Here is a 21,257-nt window from a genome sequence, read left to right on the forward strand (position 1 = left end):
AACTGCTAGCTGTATTTTGTATGGTGATTCCCTACAATTGCTTTCTATATATTGATCATAACTCTAATTCTTGGCAGTGGGGCATATTTCTCAATGCATATTTACTAAAGGATACCAATGGTTTACTGGAACTCATGCTGTGAAGGCAAATTTGATTAGTTTTCACCGGTCATAAAAATACAATTTATGTATTATGAAGAGTAGTTTATTTTGCAATCAATTTTGTACATTACCCTATCAATAAAGGTGAGTCACAAGTTTCAATGCCGAAGGTGAGTATCAAGTTCCGGGATTAGGGTTAGAGCCTGGGGAAGTTAGCGTTAGTCACTAGGGGGGATTAGGATTACACACCGTGTGGGTGGTGAGCCATGGCCATCGCCCCCCCCCCCAAAGGTAGGGTAGGAGACAGGGGGCTAGAAATACCCCTTCCACAGTCGGGATAAAGCTTTTGGTTATGTGACTGTTGGCATCCCGACCACTGGGATATTGTATGTATTCCCAATGAACAATATATACTAACATAAATAATTCCCATTTAAGATCCTATGAAAAACAATAATAATTTTCCCCTAATGTAATTTACACTTTCTGGCCAGTTACCTTTGTATTGGTGTACACATGTAGTCTGTTATTACATTGGGTTTATTTCTGGGGGAAACAAGACAGTTTTGAGGATCCTGCCATTTAAATTGGAAGCTGAAATTATTGAGTTGGTTCAATTGATTGTGTTAAAGATAGTTTAGTTCAATTTATACACATAATGCCTTGGCAGATAAATTCAGAAATTTATGTTTTGTTTATAGCTAAGGATGTAATTTTTCCTATAAATTGGTGATGTGGGTGATAACCTTTTGCTCAGGGATTAAATAGTTTAATGGTATTGTTCCGAACCTTGATACAACAGATATTTACGGTGTAGATGCGCAACAAAACTCAGTGAGCAGCTACCGGTGTGCACAATAGAGGTGTATCCCACACATCAGAAAACAATTACATAGAGGCAAAGATTGTGTACATACAGATGGAGCGCTCACCAATTAACATATTAACCCCATGTGTGACATGACAGACAAAGTGATAGGGAATAAATACATTCACCCTTAATAGGATGATGATCCTCAATGGAAAAATGAAATGGTAATTTCCTGAAAGGTTCTTTTCCTTCACATGCAAGGCATAAGTAGAACTGGTATATCCTGAAACAAAAAAGTACCTCTCTTCCCAATATGAATGAGAATTTTAGAGAGGTACTAAGAAATGGCAGACCATAGTGTAGTATGGATTAAAAACACGCACAGGTTTAATGCCACAGATTAAATTTACAAGAAGGTTAAAATAAAACAGCATATCAATAAAGACTCCATATATTTTCACAGTAGGTATATCACCAAGGAGGGCCCAGGACCACAGATGTAACCAGTGTGGGATGCAGACAGGCTTTCCGGATGCCTAGCAGCAACCAGGGTCGTTCTCCAGATAGGTGGTAAAGTCCGTTGGTGTCAGAGTCAATAATGAAATAGAACAAAGGTCACGCTTAACGCGTATCGGACGTAAAGTCCTTCTTCATGCTTCTGATGGTTACATCTGTGGTCCTGGGCCCTCCTTGGTGATATACCTACTGTGAAAATATATGGAGTCTTTATTGATATGCTGTTTTATTTTAACCTTCTTGTAAGTTTAATCTGTGGCATTAAACCTGTGCATCTTTTTAATCCATACTACACTATGGTCTGCCATTTCTTAGTTCCTCTCTAAAATTCTCATTCATATTGGGAAGAGAGGTACTTTTTTGTTTCAGGATATACCAGTTCCACTTATGCCTTGCATGTGAAGGAAAAGAACCTTTCAGGAAATTACCATTTCATTTTTCCATTGAGGATCATCATCCTATTAAGGGTGAATGTATTTATTCCCTATCACTTTGTCCGTCATGTCACACATGGGGTTAATATGTTAATTGGTGAGCGCTCCATCTGTATGTACACAATCTTTGCCTCTATGTAATTGTTCCGAACCTATCAGTGTCATTACACTGTATATAAAGAAGATCTCTATACAGTAATAATTTCACTTGCTATAATTATGGCTGAACTTACATACAGTAAGTCTCAAAAGGAGAGCTTAACAGAATCTAGCTCTCCTTTCCTTTTTATATCATAATGACTCAGCTCTCTCTAACAAAACTCTGTGAGAGAGACCTTTTCTAAGTTCCATGCTCTGTTGTCTAGGTGGTCTTTATTAACGTTTGGTAGAGCCTCTCTCTTTCCCTCTGCACAACCATAAACTGTGGGAATAAATAGTAAAAGTGTGGATAGGTAACTATTAAGTATAGGAGATTAATTTACTATACTGTACCTGTCTTGCTGATCAGTACCTGGACAGCTCCGCTACCACTCTGCTGGGCTGACTCTATGCTAGCTGCCAACAGCAGCTGCCCTGCACATCTCCTCTGGCAGTCAAACAGCACTGCTATGTCTTTCTGAAGCCCAGTACTTTTTCCAAGAATCACCAGCTTTTACCCAGGTTCCCGCATTATCTGTAGCTCATTTTCCTGGCAATTGGCTCACTCACTGGGTGTTTTTACGGTTGGCAACTGACTGAAGCTCCACAGAATATTGCTGGTCCCATGTCCAAGCAGAGGGCCCATCCAGCACAGAAACACTCCAATTGACTGCTACTTTAGGAGGCCCCTTTATGGTTATTTGTGTTTCTTTATTAAAGATTTACTTGTGCACCAGCCACTATTCCTACCTATGAAATGTACTGTTCTTTCCCTCACCCCAAATGACCCTGGTAGTGGGGTTCCCATCAAGTCTTTAACCACTTTCCTGGCATAGTCACATTAGATATGACCATGCCTGCAAGTGCTCTATCTGACCTGGTCGCCCAGGATATGACCAGTCAGATAGAGAGTATTAGCAGCGGTAGGGAAGAGAAACTTTCCTCCGCTGCTGCTGTCAGAGGGACCGGAAGGTCCCTCTGCCTCCCTGCACTCGCCCCTACTGATTGGCATGCTGCCGATCACTGCTGATCGGTCAGCACAGCAGGATCCCCACCTCCAGCAGCTGCAGACAATAGCAGCCACTGGGGAGTGTAAATAACCCTACCAAGCCACCCCAAACCCCCCCGTATACCTGGAGGCTGTCCTGGCTTTCAAAATGAAAGTCATGATGGTCGCGATGTTCCCGATGTTCTGATGGTAATGATGTTCCCGATCAATTTTTCGATGTTTGGGGGAAATATTTTTTTTTTTTTAAATAAAAAAATATTTTGTTTCTCTTTTTTTAACTAAAATCATTTGGGATAGGGTTAAATTCATGTTCTTCACCTAATTCACTCATAAAACCCCCCAACAATTTTGGAGCATTTATTTTTCAAAATAAATCATCAGTTAAGTGGTTAAAGCACAGAGGGGTACTGAATACAACAGTTGCACAGCATGTTTACAGATCCCAAGCCTACAATTGTTAAGGTGCACCCAGATAACACATGACTCCCAAGGTAGACTATCTAGGTCTTCACCTATAACAGTCAATGTTCCCACAGGAAGTAAGTTCTTACAGTACTAGGATGCCACCAGGACTTACATAGGATAAGGAAGTCAATGTAATTACAAGGTGAATGCTAGGAATGGAGTAACAGAGAGAATGAAACAAATTCTGATAGTAGACACAAAGAATAGCCAAAAACTAAGAGCTGGTCTACAGTCCGGCAGACTGAAAACCAAGGTCCAGTAAGAGGTGAAGTTTCCAGCTCAAGACTGGGCAAGACTAGGTGCAGGATGAGGTTAACAAAAACAGTAACAAGATTATGGGCAAAAAGCTTGCACAGTCTGGCAAGAAGAAAACTACTGAACAAGCAGCAGCAGGGCAAGTGACTTCTGACAGGCAAATGCTTTAAACGGCAAGGAGGTTAATCACTCCCTGACTACTATCAGGTGCTGGAGAAAGGACCCCTGTAATAAATTATACAGCAGCTGCTTGGCTTATGAAGTGCCCTGGATTGCTTAGTAACAGCCACTCTGACATGTCACAGGCACGGTTTCAGTTATTGTCATACTGCGCCTCTAGTACTGAGTCATGGTATCATCCACATATAGTAGTAAGAAACACAGCCTGGTGTGTGTGTGTGTGTGTGTGTGTGTGTGTGTGTGTGTGTGTGTGTGTGTGTGTGTGTGTCAGTGAGATGTCCTCTACTATGCTTCATGTGCTAAGCTGATTTGGTATGTAACCCCTTAAATTCCTTGTGGTTATTTAAAAAAAAACAACAACAAAATTAAATAGTATACACTTTATAGCAGCTTCACACTACAAATGGTTGCTCTGTATACTTTGAGTAATACAGTACTTTATAACAGGTAACCATTCTATGCTGTCTCTGAAAGTTGTTGTCTGGTTGTTTTACTCTGTTTTAAGCAAAACAAACCCTTATTTTATCATAATTGTTATCGAACTGTTAGATAATCTACTGATAGATTAGAATTAGATTGTATAGAACAATCCATACCCTAACCCTTACTCTAGTACCCTAACCTAAACCTCACCTAAATTAATAATCCTAATACCCTATCCCTAATACCTTAACAACCCAAATCCCTGATTCTAACCCCAAACCTCACCCTAACCATAAATCCTACACCTAATACCTTAACCCAAACTCTAACCAACCCTAATGTCCTGTCCCTAATATCCTGCCACAATGTTTCATAGATGTGCTATAGTCTTAAAGTATTTTGCCAGCATTAGTGAAAACAATATTGTGAACTGTAACCTGCTCAAAATTGACTGGAGATGACTTGAAATTAATGTTACTGAGTTTAATAATACTGTAGGAACAAAAAAAAGGACCAAATGACATGTTTTTTTATCTGCTTTTAGCATTTAGAAAAATACAGATCCAATACCAAAACACATGAGGATGGTTTTGCAAATTTAGAACCAAAACTAAAACACTAAATTAATACAAACTCAAAACCAAAACACTAAATTAATACAGATTGAAAACTAAAACCAAAACACGGAGGTCGGCGCATATATCTAATAAAGATACTATTATCATAACAAAATAATACAAAATTTAAAAAAAATCCCAAATTCTAATCCACAAAGCTACTTCAGGTTTACTTACATAGGGGCTTCTGAGTTGGGGCAAAACAAAAAAAGCAAGTACAGTAACTGAACCTTGGCAAAACCATGTAGCACTGCAGGTGGGGCAGATTTAAAATGTGCATAGAGAATTAGATCTGAGAGGCAGGGCCCCATAGCAAAATCTTGCCCCCTCCATAACTTTTGAGAAGCGCCAGGTTTTTTTTTACTGCAGAGGAGAGGATGCCGTGGACTGCTAGGGATTTTGCATTATAGGAATAGGCTGCATGGCCTCTGCACTGTACAGAGGAGAAGGTGTAATGTGCTGTCTATTAAATTATCAATGGTGGTGCCAACTACTCCTCCCTGTTGATCCTGCCCTCCTCTTCTTCCATGGTGGCAGCCTCCTCATCCCCTGTGGTACCGCCTCTGCCTTCCTGGTGCTCCCATCCTATTCCATGGTGCTGACCCTCCACCCCCTGTGGTATAACCTTTGTGACAGAGAAGGTTCAGGACCAGGAGCATCACTGTGACAAAAGGCCAGTAGGAAAGGGGAAGAGGGAGCAACAAAATCAAATTATATCTTGCCCCCCCAACATGAAAATGTTCTGATGCCCCTGGGAGCAAGAAAGAGTAAGAGAGAGTGTCCGGGATAGAAAGTGGGAAAGGCAGGGAGGGAGAAAGAGAATGATAGAGAGTGTGTCAGAGGGAGAGATAGTGTCAGAGAGAGAGAGAGAGAGAGAGAGAGAGAGAGGGAGGCGGGGAGGAACAAAAAGGGGAGTGAGAGGGATAGAGAGTGCCAGGGAGGGACAGTGAAAGAGAGGTGAGCAAGAGAGTGTGTCATGGAGAGAAAGGGAGAGACAGAGAGGGAGAAAGATCAAGAGAGGGAGTCAGGGAGAAAGAGAGAGTGTCAGGAAGAGAAAGTGTCAAGTAGCAAGAGAGAGTGTCAGGAAGAGAGAGAGAGGGACAGAGACATTGTCAGGGAGACAGAGGATGGAAAGAGAGAGATAGAGAGAGAGAGGGAGGGGAAAAGGTACTACCTGTTTCCAGTGCAGCAGAGGTCTTTGATGGGGGTAGGCCCTACCCAGCATTAGGTTCCAACCTTTAAGTACCCACAAATCCTGGCACTTGGAGCTGGCCCGATTCCCTGCCCCCCTTGCTGCTGCCTCAGGGGAATGGGGTTAACAATATCAGTGATGGCCTTTCTTAGTGGGGGTGAAGGGGATCTACAGGCCTTGGGGGCAGCTGGTTAAAGAGTGAAGGGGGAGCACTGGGCCCTGGAAGCAGCTTGGGTCCCATAGCAGCTGCACCCCCTGCATCCTCAGTACTGCTGAGAGGGGTGTTAATTTTGCCAAAGATTTTAAATTTAGCTTTACTTACTAAGATGGGAGTTCTATTTAAGATTGGATGTTGCCTATAGCAATCAATCAGATTTTGGGTATTATCTTCTAGAAGGTGCTAGATAAATGAGAACTAGAATCTGATTGGTTGCTACTGACAACATCCCATCTTAGTAAATTTACCCTATTTGTTCAATCTTTCTGGTTGCAATGAAAATCTGGTAATGTTTGGGAGCAAATGACAGTGACCATTTGCTCCCAAACACTGGAAAACAGACAGAAATGGACATGCAGATAAATTGGTTAAATCCATTGATTTAACCAATTTATCCAAACTACCATTTTTGTAAATTTTTCTGCTTTTGGGAGAAAATCGGTGATTGTCATTTGCTTCCATACATTACCAGATTTTTGCTCTGACTAGAAAGATTGGACAGATAATTTTATAGGGCCTAATTCAGACCTGACCGCTCGCTAGGGTTTTTTTTGCACTGCTGCAAGCAAATAGTTGCAGCCCATAGGTGTATTTTTGCTTTGCAAGTGTGCTATTGCATGTGCAGCCGGTCAGTACAAAAAATATTTGTGCAGTTTCTGATTTGCCCAGAACTTACTCAGCCCTTGCGAACACTTCATCCTGTCCGGTCCCGGAATTGACGTCAGGCATCCACCCTGCAAACGCTTGGACACGCCTGCGTTTTTCCAACCACTCCCAGAAAACGGTCAGCTGACACCTACAAATACCTTCTTCCTGTCAATGTCTTTGCGATCAGCTGTGTGAATGGATTCTTCGTAAAACCCATCACACAGCAATGATCCGCTTTGTCTCCGTACGACGCACCTGCGCATTGCGGTGCATACGCATGCGTAGTTCTGACCTGATTGCAGCGCAGCGAAAAAAAAACATAGTGTGTATCCAGCTTAAGTGGTTTATTTACTAAGCCTTTGATGTAGATAAAGTGCATGGAGATAACTTACTGGCCAATCAGCTCCTAACTGCCATTTTTCAAACCCAGCCTGTGACATGGCAGTTAGGAGCTGATTGGTTGGGACTTTGTCTCTGTCGACTTTATCTCCATCCAAGGCTTAGTAAATAGACCCCTAAGTCACTTACTTTAAATTGTAGTTGGTTTCAAGTCAGATTTTAGTCTCTTTTTTGCTTTTTTTAGTCAAGATTTAGTCAAAGGATTTCAGTTTTAATTTTAGTGTAACAGTTTAATGATATTATAATTGAATTTGCTAAAGAACATTTCTCTACAATTCCTTTGAGAAGTTATCTTACCTTTAACTATGTGGTTAGCAATCTAGGCTCAGTAGGCTTAGAATGTGTTGCATACAATACTAGGCATGATTTACCATAGCACTGCCTTATATCATGTACAAATCGATGCCTTAAGTTTTCTAAACAAACAAGTGTAATACACAATCATTTTTCCTTCACAGCATGTCATATTTATTTTTTGCAAATATCTAGAATACATAATTGTTCTTTAAAAATGTAAAACCCTTCTTCCAGTGTTTTTTTTTTACAAGAATTTAATATTTAGGTTTAGCCACTTTGTTTTAGTCAAGATTTATTATTTATTTATTACCAGTTATTTATATAGCGCACACATATTCCGCAGCGCTTTACAGAGAATATTTGCCCATTCACATCAGTCCCTGCTCCAGTGGAGTTTACAATCTATATTCCCTACCAGATGTACACACAGACACATTCAATCTAGGGTTAATTTTGTTGGGAGCCAATTAACCTGCCAGTATATTTTTGGGATTGTGGGAGGAAACCGGAGTACCCGGAGGAAACCCCCGCATGGGTTTATACAAACTCCGCACAGTTAGGGCCATGGTGGGAATCGAACCCATGACCTCAGTGCTGTGAGGCAGTAATGCTAACCATTGCACCATCCGTACTGCCCATTTATGGGGACATTTACTAAGCAGTGATAAGAGCAGAGAAGTGAGCCAGTGGAGAAGTTGTCCATGGCAACCAATCAGCACTGAAGTAACATCAATAATTTGCATACTATAAAATTATAAAGAGCTGCTGATTGGTTGATGGGGCAACTTCTCCACTGGCTCACTTCTCCGTTCTTATCACTGCTTAGTAAATGTTCCCTTTAGTCAGTTGATCTCAGTTCTTATTTTAGTCTAATTTCTTATTTTAGACTTATTTTAGACTAATTTTAGTCATGAAAAAAACTTTGTCAATAATTCATTTTAGTCAAAATTAACACTGTAGGGGTGTGCTAAAGCACAAATTGAAATTGCAGTTTAGAAAATAAAGGTTCCCAGCATTTCTGGGCTACATGAAAAACAGCCAGTATTTACCATGCGTGCAAAAAAATAACTGCCCCCCTATAATTGCAGCTTGGTTGGTTCTGAACACAAAATTACTGGATTATTTTTGCTTTACAGTACTTAAAAATCCAAATCAGCCACAAAATGATTATTTATTTTTGCAAAATAATAAAGGTGCTTATTTCTTAATGTTGTCCTTTGTGCATTTTTTAGATAAATTTGCAATCTATGGGTGTATATGTATAGTAAGTAAAAATGGGCTAAATATTTTTTATTTTTAAATCATTTGTCTTTAATAAGAAGTAATGTATCCCTGGTAATCAGCAGCTCCTACAATTTATTGGTAGGGGGCTACTGCTACCCATGCCAGAGAGGAGAGTCCCGTGTCCTGGTGCCTGCGCAATGGAGGTGACAGGAGCTGGGACTGGCACATGCGCACTAGTGGAGGCTTCAATGCGCATGTGCAAATACCCTCTACTACAGACTGCACCCCATAGAAGCCTGCTAGGGCTGACTAGGCAGGGAGTGGCATCCTAGTGGCTAGTTGCAGCACAGTCTGGCAATCATAAAGGGAGGAAACAGCTCTCAATGGGACTGCCTTGTGTGTCTGTGATTGACAGTTAGGACTTCCAAAATGAAGTCACTGCCAGTCACAGTGAATCCAGTGCAGTCCTGGACTGCATCTGGCTTCACTGACACTGAGCTGAGTGGCAGATTGTACCTGTGGGCACTGGCATAATTATAATTGGTGCAGTGTGTGCAGTACACACGACTCCAGAGTTCATGGGGAGGGTGCTACACTGCTCACGCTGCACCCATTTCTTGAATACTTACCCCTCTGGAGTCCCATGCTGGTGACAGAAGATCTATAGCAATCACTGGTAAAGTGGCACAGTGGCCATTTTCTCAGCATTTTGCGTATGCACGTAAGGGAAATTGATTAGGGTCAGAGCCCTCTACAGTGCTTCCAGCAGGGAGGAGGCTGCCCGGATGGAGAAGGCTGCACACGGGCCTCCTCCTCTCTTAAAACTCCCCTGCCTGAGGGAAGCTGTAGTCCTGCAGCCCATAGGTAAAATCCGAAACTGCTGGTAATTATATTCTGCACTAAATATTTTTACTGTATATCATCACAGAATTACTTTATAGCCTTTAAGGTTCTCAAAATTCCCATTAGTAGCTTATTCTCTACTTTTCTCTACTTGCTATTATTAATCTTAATAGAAACAGATTTGTTATATTGTAGATATAAGATTGTAGGATTATAAAATTCATTTATTTTAAATACTTTTACAGATGCCATTTTTATAAATATGTCCAAAAAGTATTGCATTCAGGCTACAACTGTAATAGCATTGGATCACCTGTGTGAATGAACATGTGATTACAAGGTTTTCCTTTGTATGAAGTTTGGTTCTCACCTTTAAAGCCACATATGAGTTTGTGCAGAGCAGGGCAAAAACATCCTATTTACAGTACTAATTTATATTAAAATAGTAAATATAGTAAAGTTTTACATACTGTAGCAAAATTGCTACTATCATACTTCTATTATGTGTGTCTAAAAATGATCTAAAATGTTGTATTAGTTATTAGCAGTTGTGCACAATATCTGTTATGTAGTTATCAGCTTTTCTACTTCAAACTAAATTGGTTTTCATTTTTCACTGTACAGAAAATAATAGGCACCGTAGCTGTATCACAAGTTTGATGGCAGTAAAGTATATAGGTCAGAGTATCAAACCTAATATAAGTGAATATAGAGTAAGGGGGACATTTCTCAAATCTTTTAGAGAGATAAAGTGGAGAAAGGTAAAGTACCAGCCAATCAGAATCTGTCATTTGACAGGCTCTGATAAAACAAACGCCAGAAGCTGATTGGGTGGTGCTTTATCTTTCTCAACTTTAACTCTCTTCAATATTTGAGAAATATCCCCCTAAGACTTTTTAAAACGATCTTAATAACTTGTTTGTACTTTAAAAACTAGAACAATTATTTTTTTTCTTAACCAAGCACTCTTTTTAACATAACAAAAACTATGTTATTTAATATCATATTTATCATATTAAAACCAATATATATATATATATATATATATATATATTTATTTTTTATTATTTTGTTTATTTTACGTTCAACGTTCAATGGACACAGTTAAATAGGAATTTGAAAGAAAGTATATTTTTATTTAATTATGACAAAAGTTACTTTCGCATTATTAGTGCAACATTATGAAATTAGGAGTGTTTCTACAGTGAGCAAAGTGGCACAATTACCACCTTGTTTTTCAGCAGAAAGCACAGTGTGATATATACAGATGTGTCATAAGACAACTTGCTCTCAGCATGATATAAATTGTATAGAGTGCTGCAAGATGGTGTTCTAAGCTAAGTAAATCATGTTATTTGAAGGTTTCATAAACATTTTTTCGCACAAGCAATACAGGTATTCAGGCAGCAGGTGGCTCTTTTGTTAGACTCTACTGCGGCCGTATGCTGTCTGCCATCCTAAGCCTAGAATAGTACTGTATTTGCAATTATCAATCATTGTTGGATGCTCTGACATGCAAAATGCCAACTGGAATTAGGTGATTATGGTAAAGCGTATGTGTGGGGGAATATTTATTTAATACTTGATTTACTTGCTGTGTGTCTTTGAAAATGTTTTACACTTGTCTTTGGCACTATATAAGTACAATATAATCACCACTCTATACCAAAATATCAGTGGCAAATCGAGGCGGAGGTCATCATGGTGAATTAGTAGGATTACTACAGTAAGTTTATATCATACTGTTGTAGCAAATAGTTCAAAACTGCAAGGGCATATTTATTAATTATAAAGTTTTAAACCTGATAATTGTAAATTCTTATTGCCATTATTAGTAGTAGAAAACTCATGCTTGGACAGGGGCTCTGAAAGAAACTCATCCATGTGATGTGTTAGTAAGTAAAGTGACAGCTGTGCAGAAGATGCATGGGCAGATGGCCATTGCTGGGCAATTCTAGTAACTTCTGTGTAATGTAGCCCATAGGCTGTAGCAGTTAATGCTATCTGACGATGGTGTTAGTTGCTGAGGCTAAGCTCTGGAATGTACATAATATGACAGCCGAGCAGTCCCTAAAGGAACATAAGGGACTGTTTCTATTATTGGAAATGGAGAGGCCATGGTGGATATAAGAGATTTAATGCTCCTGATAATTGAAGTACGACAGCTGCTGCACAACAATGTGCTTTTCTGTGCATGCACAAGCAGAGTGTTATGATTCCAGCACTCTGGTCAGAGGAGATCTTATGGCAAGGACCAGAGCACTGGAACGGAATGCTGGGGAAGGGAGCAGGACAGGAAAATAGCCCCTAGCACCCTAACTCTGTTGTCTCACCCGTGTTGTCAGAAATCCCCTGCGAGACTATGGTTTCTTGAGCCCTTGGCAGCCGCGTTTGAAGGGCGGATTATGTCTGCCCAACTTCGATGTCCCCCGGTCTTAATGAGAGACAAAGGGAAACCCGAGACAGGGTGATAACAAGAGGCCCTCTAACTAAACAACCAGGCCAGGGGCTAAGCAAACTCAAAACTATAATATGTGCGGAGAAACCGCCAGGGAAAAGGACAACCAAAATATCCACTTGTCCAATTCTCCTACCCGGCACCGCCGAGTACCAGAGAGGACTTGTGGAAGCGGAACCCTCCGCAAATGCTCCAAACACAAAATATAAAAGGTAAAGCGGCTGAGCCGCAACACACGGGAGAGCCACAACTCACGAACACCACTGGATATAAAACGGTGATCAGTCAGGACTCCAGGGAACCAAACGACCTCTTAGGATGAGATGACAACTCCCGAGTACCGGACTTCTTGAGGACTGGAATGACCGGATACAGCAGGACTGGAAACAGACTCTCAGCAAACAAAGGCAGCATGCAGGAAGCTATTACCGGCGTCTGTGAGAAGCCCTGGGAGTGTATTTAACAAGGAGTCCTCCAATCAGCTGCCAAAAGGCTGATTAGAATAAATGCCGTGCAGCTGCTTTGCTGCACGGCCAGAGAGCAGGTGAATATATTAATTCCTAAAGCCTAGCAACGGGGAACGCGGTCCGCCAGTGGCGTCCCCGTTGCTAGGGTCCGTGCGGCTCAGCGCGCCCGGCGTCTAGCGTTGCTAGGGAGCCGGCGGCTGTACGCACACGGCGTCTCTAGTTGCTAGGCGCCGGGCCGCGCAGACAAGCGGACCCCGGCGCCTAACAGTACCCCCCCTTGAGGAGGGGTCAAGGAACCCCTAAAGCCAGGTTTCTGAGGAAATTCCCGAAAAAATGCCCTCTTGAGCCTCGGGGCATGAAGATCCTTATCCAGGACAAAAGACCTTTCCTCCGGACCATAGTCTTTCCAGTGAACTAGAAAATACAGCCGACCCCGGGACAATTTGGAATCGAGAACCTTCTCTACCAAGAACTCCTGTTGTCCCTGTACATCCACTGGAGATCTACCCTGAGAGATCTTCCGAGGAAATCTACTGGAAGAAACGTATTGTTTCAACAGGGAACAATGAAACGTATTTCCAATCCTGAGAGATCTTGGTAAACATAACCGAAAGGCAACTGGGTTGACTCTTTTAATAATAAGAAATGGCCCAATAAATTTGGGTCCCAGTCTAGCCGAGGATTGTTGAAGCCTGATGTTGCGAGTCGTCAATCACACCCTATCTCCCACCTTAAAAGTGCAAGGACGTCGGAGCCTGTCAGAAAATTTCTTCTCTCGAAAGGCCGCTTTTCTGAGAGCAAGGTGCACCTTTTTCCAAATGGCTCTGAGATGGGAGGTTAAGGTTAGCGAGGAGACTGAGGAATGATGAAAAAAAGAATTAGCTCTGGGGTGAAAACCAAAAACTGAAAAAAATGGAGACTCTTTAGTGGAGGAATGACAAGAATTATTGTAAGCAAATTCAGCCAACGGAAGAAACTCGGACCAATCATTCTGGAGTTTGGCTGAATACAAGCGCAAATATTGTTTCAATGATTGGTTAACTCGTTCGGTTTGCCCGTTGGATTGTGGGTGGTAACCGGATGTTAACGACAACTTCATCTTCAATGAGGCACAAAAACATTTCCAGAATTGTGCGATGAATTGTGGACCCCGATCAGAAACAATATCAGTAGGCAACCCATGAAGCCTGAATACATGGCGGAGAAACAAAACTGCCAACCCTTGGGCAGAAGGTAATCGGGGAAGAGCAATAAAATGAGCCATTTTACTAAAACGGTCCACTACCACCCATATGACTCGGAATCCGGCTGAAAGGGGAAGGTCAACCACAAAATCCATGGAAATATGAGACCATGGCCTGAGAGGAACATTTAAGGGCATAAGTTGCCCGATAGGCAAGGAACGGGGAACCTTATGCTGTGCACAAACCTGACATGAATAAACAAATTCCTTGACGTCTTTAGAAAGACCAGGCCACCATACTTAGCAAGAAACTAACTCCAATGTCTTAGAGACTCCTGGATGACCTGAAACTTTGTTATCATGGAATTCCGTTAAAACAGTAGCTCTCAAAAACTCAGGGACGTAAAGACGACCAGCAGGAGTAATTCTAGGAGCTTGGTGTTGAAGCTGTTTTAACTGGGTAAATAAATCTTGTGTGAGGCCCGCCCAGATGACCGAAGATGGAAGTATGGGGGTAACAGGATTGTTATTGTGAACCGGAAGAAAGCTAAGTGACAGGGCATCAGCCTTAGTATTCTTGGAACCAGGCCTGAAAGTGATTATAAATTTGAAACGAGTAAAAAATAATGCCCAACGTGCCTGCCGGGCATTAAGCCGCTTAGCCGATTCAATGTATTGCAGGTTCTTATGGTCAGTCAATACCGAAATAGTATGTTTTGCTCCCTCCAGCCAATGCCTCCACTCCTCGAAAGCCCACTTTACCGCCAGTAACTCCCGATTACCAACGTCATAGTTGGATTCAGCGGAGGAGAATTTCCTGGACATAAAGGCACAAGGATGTAACTCCAGAGACTCTGGATCCTTTTGAGATAGGATAGCCCCCACTCCAACCTCCGAGGCATCAACCTCCACCACAAAGGGCAATTCCGGATTAGGATGTCTGAGGACTGGAGCCGAGACAAAGGCTTGTTTCAAGGCCCGGAAGGACAACTCAGCTTCACGTGACCAGTTGGTAGGATCCGCTCCTTTCTTTGTCAGAGCTACAATGGGAGCAACCAGGTCAGAAAAAGAATGAATGAACCTCCTATAATAATTCGCAAACCCTAAAAAGCGCTGAATTGCTTTTAAATTGGTGGGTTGCGCCCAACTAAGGATGGCCTGGAGTTTCTTTGGTTCCATGGAAAATCCCTGAGGGGAAATTATGTACCCTAAAAAAGATACTTCCGTGACATGAAACTCACACTTCTCCAGCTTGGCATATAAATGATTCTCACTGAACTTTTGAAGAACCAGACGCACCAGGGTAACATGTTGTTCTATTGATTCAGAAAAAATCAGGATGTCGTCTAAGTAAACGACCACGAATTTCCCTAGGAAGTCACGGAGCACATCGTTAATGAGGTCTTGAAAAACTGCTGGAGCATTGGACAGACCAAACGGCATCACCAGGTATTCGTAGTGACCCGACTGAGTACTGAAGGCCGTCTTCCACTCATCTCCAGATTTAATTCGGATGAGGTTGTACGCTCCTCTAAGGTCAATTTTAGAAAAAATCACAGCAGAACGTAACTGATCAAAGAGTACAGAAATCAACGGCAAAGGATAGGTGTTTTTAACTGAGATCTTATTCAGGGCTCTAAAATCAATGCAAGGTCTAAGCGAGCCATCCTTTTTCTCCACAAAGAAGAAGCCTGCACTTAAAGGAGATTTTGATGGTCTAATAAATCCTTTCTCAAGGCTCTCCTTAACATAATCATTCATAGCCGCAGTTTCTGGCCTGGATAATGCATATAATCTTCCCTTTGGCAATGCGGCACCAGGAATTAACTCAATAGCACAATCATAAGGCCGATGGGGAGGCAGAATGTCCGCATTGCCTTTGGAGAAAACATCAGCAAACTCCTGGTATTCCACCGGAATGATTTCTGGAATGATAGCTGCTACTCTGACTGGAAACGTGATACATTCCTTATCACAAAAAGTACCCCATTGTGAAATCTCCCCCGACCGCCAATCAATGGTGGGATTATGAAAGGCCAGCCAAGGGTGACCCAGAACAACTGGAACTGCTGGGCAATGTGTAAGATAGAACTCGATTTTCTCGGAATGTAGAGCTCCTACTGTAAGTAGTACAGGGGGTGTACAGAGAGAAATAATCCCATTGGACAGCGGACTCCCATCTAAGCCATGCATGGTGACACACCTACCCAAAGGTAACTGAGGAATGCCTAAGGCCTTAGCCCAAGTTAAATCCATAAAGTTTCCTGCAGCTCCACTGTAAACAAAAGCCGACACCGAAGAACTGAGGCTGCCAAAGGAAACTTTAACTGGGACTAAAAGGGAGTTATTTGAGGAGATAAGCTGCACACCTAGGTGAACCCCCTCACAATTCACCTGGTCAAAGCGTTTCCAGACTTGTTCGGACAATTACGAGCAAAATGTCCCTTACCCCCACAGTACAGACAAAGACCAGAATTTTGCCTTCTGGCTCTTTCCTCAGGAGACAGCCGGGAGAGACCCATCTGCATGGGCTCCTCTATGTCTTCAGGAATGGAATATACACACGGACTTGACCTTACAGGTGCTCCTCTTTCAGCCCTCCGCTCTCTGAGACGACGATCAATCTTAATAGAAAGCTCCATGAGTTTATCGAGAGTCTCAGGAGTGGGGTACTGAAGGAGACTGTCCTTTATAGACTCTGATAAGCCGAGGCGAAACTGACTGCGCAGGGCTGGGTCATTCCAGCCACAGTCGTTCGACCAACGGCGAAACTCCGTACAATAAACCTCCACAGGATTTCTACCTTGTTTGAGAGCGCGTAGCTGACTTTCAGAGGACGCCTCTCTATCGGGGTCATCATACAAGAGCCCTAAAGACTTAAAAAAAGCGTCAACTGACAACAATGCAGGATCCTCTGCTCTTAAACCAAATGCCCAGGTCTAGGGATCCCCCTGGAGTAAAGAAATAATAATCCCGACCCGCTGAGATTCAGTACCCGAGGAAGTCGGTCTTAAACGAAAATAAAGTTTACAGGATTCTTTAAAATTAAAAAACTCTTTTCTATCACCAGAAAAACGGTCAGGCAAATGCATCTTTGGTTCAGGGACTACCCTTGGGGAAGCTCGCAAAAGATCTTCCTGCGACTTCACCCGAAGAGAAAGATCCTGAACCATCTGAGTAAGTTCTTGAATCTGGCTGACTAAGAGCTGACCAGGATTTGGCCCTAAACCTGTTGGATTCATGAGGCCGATAAACTCTCACAAAACTGAATGAGAAAAAAATTAAACCCCGTTTAATTTTAAGTTTTGGTATGGCCGGTAATAATGTTATGATTCCAGCACTCTGGTCAGAGGAGATCTTATGGCAAGGACCAGAGCACTGGAACGGAATGCTGGGGAAGGGAGCAGGACAGGAAAATAGCCCCTGGCGCCCTAACTCTGTTATCTCACCCGTGTTGTCAGAAATCCCCTGCGAGACTATGGTTTCTTGAGCCCTTGGCAGCCGCGTTTGAAGGGCGGATTATGTCTGCCCAACTTCGATGCCCCCCGGTCTTAATGAGAGACAAAGGGAAACCCGAGACAGGGTGATAACAAGAGGCCCTCTAACTAAACAACCAGGCCAGGGGCTAAGCAAACTCAAAACTATAATATGTGCGGAGAAACCGCCAGGGAAAAGGACAACCAAAATATCCACTTGTCCAATTCTCCTACCCGGCACCGCCGAGTACCAGAGAGGACTTGTGGAAGCGGAACCCTCCGCAAATGCTCCAAACACAAAATATAAAAGGTAAAGCGGCTGAGCCGCAACACACGGGAGAGCCGCAACTCACGAACACCACTGGATATAAAACGGTGATCAGTCAGGACTCCAGGGAACCAAACGACCTCTTAGGATGAGATGACAACTCCTGAATACCGGACTTCTTGAGGACTGGAATGACCGGATACAGCAGGACTGGAAACAGACTCTCAGCAAACAAAGGCAGCATGCAGGAAGCTATTACCGGCGTCTGTGAGAAGCCCTGGGAGTGTTTTCAACAAGGAGTCCTCCAATCAGCTGCCAAAAGGCTGATTAGAATAAATGCCGTGCAGCTGCCTTGCTGCACGGCCAGAGAGCAGGTGAATATATTAATTCCTAAAGCCTAGCAACGGGGAACGCGGTCCGCCAGTGGCGTCCCCGTTGCTAGGGTCCGTGCGGCTCAGCGCGCCCGGCGTCTAGCGTTGCTAGGGAGCCGGCGGCTGTACGCGCACGGCGTCTCTAGTTGCTAGGCGCCGGGCCGCGCAGACAAGCGGACCCCGGCGCCTAACACAGAGAGGGGCCCAATAAGAGGATGTGGACAGCTGATGGAAGAGGAGAGGCAGGTGGTGAGTGGCTGTTGGTCTGCAGAAAGTGTGAGGAGAAGAACTACTGTGGTGCCCATCTTATGAAGTGGACATCAGAGCTGAGTGATGTCACTTCATGATTAATACAGGAGTCTGTGCAGGAAACCTTTACAGAGTGACAGTAACTTTCAGCAAAGCCAGTGGGGGTGTCAGTGGGAAGCAGAGGTGAGAAAATGGAAAAATACAAGGTTGATAATTCAGTACTTTCACCCTGCCACACCCATCTATACTGTTGTCATTGCATTTTGATGAAGAGTCTGACCCTGAGGCGAATATCATTAGGTGAGGATATTACAGCTGAAAAATGCATTGTCTGCTAATCAAACACCATGGGGTAAATTTACCAAAGGTCGGATTTGTGTTGGGTGATTTTTCCATCAGTTTCCACCAAAAATGTCCATTTAGTAAAGGTAGAACTGAAGCGAGACAAACAAAAAAACCTAACTTTAGAGCACTTTAGAACTTTGGACCAAATGTTCATTTTTTTCCTAGTAAATAGAGAAAAATAGAATCCAAAGATTTTAAAACCGACCACAAAAGATACAAAAATTATGGGACAGCCACCCAAAAAGATCTGCCTGTGGCAAGCATGTTTGAGACAGATGGAAAGAACCAATCTGTGCGCAAAAGTATCACAGTTAAAACATAAATTGTTTTATTAATAATCCAATATTGGATAGATAAAATATATAATCTTTGGGAGTGACCACACAAATACAATAATATAGCAAATACCACAACTATTTAAAAGACCATCTATATCTCATAAAATGAAACCAAAAGGAATATTGCAGTCTCTCAGAGATGTAACTATTCTGAACTGATGTTAATGTAACAATTCAGAATGTATTTCCCAAATCGCGGTCTCAATTCTGTGCACTGACTCAATAATTGTAAAATGTCCACACTGGCTGGCCAGCCTGTATTTAAATGTGATGCATATTAGCTCACCAAGATTCATCCAAAAAGCCAGTTGATTAGTATGCAAAGTGTCTGTGACACAGTTCTGGAACTTAAGTGTTGAAAAGAGAGTCACCATGCAGTTAAAACCGCTTACATACCATTCCAGTCAGGTAGCGTTGGTAATTAGAGATTGTCCCGTCCAGCTGAGCGGCACCTATCCTCTCGTGCCGCTGGTGTAAATAGCTGTTCACTGGGAATATTGGTATCAAATAACCGTCTTGTGCTGCCTCTCGCCGACACCCGCACTGGTTGTCTTGCCGGGATAACCCAGAACCTCCGCTGTCTATGCTCCACGTACCGGCATTTGCCGTGCTGCCTGGGTGCTATCCAGATAGCGCGGCTGGGTAGTCCTTTAGAGCCGGGATCAAATATACGGAGTCCCTTGCAGCGAGTTAGGATTATATGATTGTTACCCAGCAATAGGGCAGTATCAGATGGTCCAAATGAAGAGGTCACTCCAATGCCGTCACCTAACGCGTTTTTCGACCATTAGCCCCGGTCGTTTCATCAGAGGAAAATAGGATAAAGGAAGTTCCAGTCCGACTATATTTAAAGCCCCAAGATGATTGCCTAAATACAAACAGCTGACAGACTTAATCAAACATGTGGATCAAGTTGAAATAATGTAGAAACCATAAAATGTATACATGTGAATACACACAACAAATCCAAATACTATAGTACTGAGGAATGGAATGGTGAATGACGTATAAGTACATATACTATATCAATACATTCTAACCATATATTTTAAAAATTATAAAGAAAGTTTTTCTATCTCTCTCTCTCTATATATATATATATATATATATAGCATCCAAGAATAACGGCACTGGAGACTGTCAGCGAGTATAAATGCTGTATTAGAAGGTAGACGTTTCGGAGTATAGACTCCGTCCTCAGTACCACATACAATCAACTAACAAGACAAATACAAACATTTAAATACCTGTACATTGCCGCGTTGTCCTCACCGCCGCACGCCAGGTCCTCTCTTCCGGTCCTCACCTCACACTTCCCCTGTTTCCGCTGACGTCACCGTTGCCATAGTCACGCACAGCGTGCGTGTCATCAGCCCCGCCGCCCGGAACTACAGGGGGATGGATGTGCGTCCGGCTATAGGGAGCCCTGTGTGTCGGGTAATTGAGGGCAACTGTGGCAAAAAGAATAAACAAACAGACAGTTAATGTAATACACATACATAAAAGATAAACAAAAACAGTTTTAAAACAAAATCAAAAAGCAGCATACTGGCCAAAGGTGCCTATATGGGGGGAACTCATCACAGTGCTCCGATGTAAACACCCTAACTGGCTCACTATTAATTTCAGAGCTAGCTAAATATACATGAATATATTATAGCTACTGTACAACGGCTATAACGCATTCCAATTGATTTTATCATTAAGCCCACCTGGGGCAAAAGTGTTGAGACGCATAATCCATCTGGACTCCCTTTCCAAAAGTGCCCCAGCCCTATCCCCTACTCTAAGTGACAAAGGGATATGATCTATCCCAAAATATCTCAGATCGTCAAGGGTATGCCTTGCCAACTTAAAGTGGCGGGCCACTGGTTGGTCAATGGCCTTACCTTCCAGGGTTAACTTAATGGCAGATCTGTGCGCCGCCATTCTCTCACTCAATTTACGTGTGGTCTGACCGACGTAAATTGACCACACGTAAATTGAGTGAGAGAATGGCGGCGCACAGATCTGCCATTAAGTTAACCCTGGAAGGTAAGGCCATTGACCAACCAGTGGCCCGCCACTTTAAGTTGGCAAGGCATACCCTTGATGATCTGAGATATTTTGGGATAGATCATATCCCTTTGTCACTTAGAGGAGGGGATAGGGCTGGGGCACTTTTGGAAAGGGAGTCCAGATGGACTATGCGTCTCAACACTTTTGCCCCAGGTGGGCTTAATGATAAAATCAATTGGAATGCGTTATAGCCGTTGTTCTACAGTAGCTATAATATATTCATGTATATTTAGCTAGCTCTGAAATTAATAGTTAGCCAGTTAGGGTGTTTACA

This window comes from Pseudophryne corroboree, chromosome 2 (genome assembly GCF_028390025.1).
Source record: "Pseudophryne corroboree isolate aPseCor3 chromosome 2, aPseCor3.hap2, whole genome shotgun sequence".
In the NCBI taxonomy this organism is placed as follows: domain Eukaryota; kingdom Metazoa; phylum Chordata; class Amphibia; order Anura; family Myobatrachidae; genus Pseudophryne; species Pseudophryne corroboree.